The 1,609-nt window shown below is 50.7% G+C and overlaps 1 pseudogene; it reads right to left on the reverse strand.

The window, feature by feature from the left end:
- Positions 1-535: 535 nt before the first annotated feature.
- Positions 536-1,188, reverse strand: LOC114204037 (large ribosomal subunit protein uL1 pseudogene; annotated as a pseudogene).
- Positions 1,189-1,609: the final 421 nt, after the last annotated feature.

A 1,609-nucleotide genomic window follows, 5' to 3' on the forward strand; every position in this document is an offset into this window, starting at 1 on the left:
CAGGTCATGATCCTGGAGTCCCGGGATCGAGTCCCACATTGGGCTCCCCCAGGGAGTCTGCTTCTCCCTCTGACCTTCTTCCCTCTCGTGCTCTCTGCCTCTCATTCTCTCTCTCTGAAATAAATAAATAAAAAATCTTAAAAAAAAAAAGACTCACATGCTCCACCCACTGAGGCAGCCAGGCCCCCCTCGATGGTCAACTTCTTGATGTAATCTTACTTTGTGGCAGGGGCAAGGGAGCTCTCTGGGATCTCCTTCATAAGGGCACAACTCTCATTCAAAAGCGCACCACCCTCATGACCTAATCATTTCCCAGAGGCCCCACCTCCTAATATCATTGCATTGGGGGTTAGGATTAACATACAAATTTTGGAGAGACACAGACATTCAAGTCTATAGCAGTAATTTACTTGTATTTCGGGCTGTTTAACTTTTAGCCATCGGCCTCAGGATGGCTCATAGTAGGTGTTCTATAAATATGGAATAAATGAATGAATGAATTACTCTTGAAGAGAATCAACTCCAATTTTTTTTTTTTTTTTTTAAGGGTAGCACTAGGATTTATTGAACTGTGCCTTAGTACAGGCGCTGGGGCTTGCCCATGGTGCTCTTGATGTATAAAGCCCGGACGTTCTGCCAATTCTTCTTGAGCAAGGACACCAGGAAATTGACTGCTAAGTGGATGTTGTACACAAGCTCGTCATCTGTCATCTTCACATGGCCAACAGCCACTGCCAGACACAGCACCTTCTTCATCTGGAATTTGATGGTGGACTTCACTTCATCCACTTTGGCCACCATGTTTTCATTGTGGGTCAGCAAGGAAGGGAACTTGCCAGCCTTATTCAGGCCTGGGCCCAGGATTCGTGGAATCTGCTTGATCAGAGATTCTGAGGCCAAAAAGGCGTCATACTTCTTGGCCAACTTCTTAACTAATTTCTTATTCTTGTTGAGTTTCTTCAGCGCCTCAATATCCATGTGGGGAATATCCACTGCCTTGGCCTCATCACAGTGCTGCTGATCCCCCAAAACACATACGGAGAACTTGGGGCGGGGAGTGGACTTAAGCCCAGAACGTCCACATTCACCAACAGCTAGTGTAGCTTCTCAAACTAGCCGGCGGGCTCGGCCAAGGCCTCCCCACGCCTCCCCTCTTATTTTAAGACCCAGGGTGGGGGTCCGTCCAGCCACGCCTGCCCGGGGCAGGGGGTCTGAACTACCCAGGCGTATCCGTGCCACCCGCGCCCGCCCGTCTCAAACTCAACAGGAGCCTGGAGGGTAGCGACGGGCACGGGGGCGCACGGAGGGCTGGGTGGGGTCAGAGCGGTGCCAACCTGACGGTGCCCTAGAAGCGTTTGAACTTCTGAGGGTCATAGTTCTTCAGACTGATCTGCAGCTCCACCGTCTCCAAAAACTTCCGGCGCTTGCGCTGGTTCCCGTGCAGGACTTCCCGCACCGCCTCGTACAGGGTGTCGCGGGAGACTTTGCTGCAGGGTGCCAGGAATCGCGGATGGGGGCGGATGGCTCCCCCAGCGCCACTCACCTCATGGTTCTTCAGAGAATAATTTTTTTTTAAAGATTTTATCTATTTATTTGACAGAGAGAGACA

This window comes from Eumetopias jubatus, unplaced genomic scaffold, assembly GCF_037043125.1.
Source record: "Eumetopias jubatus isolate StellerSeaLion01/CBP00866 unplaced genomic scaffold, mEumJub1_p1.0 scaffold_10, whole genome shotgun sequence".
In the NCBI taxonomy this organism is placed as follows: Eukaryota; Metazoa; Chordata; class Mammalia; order Carnivora; family Otariidae; genus Eumetopias; species Eumetopias jubatus.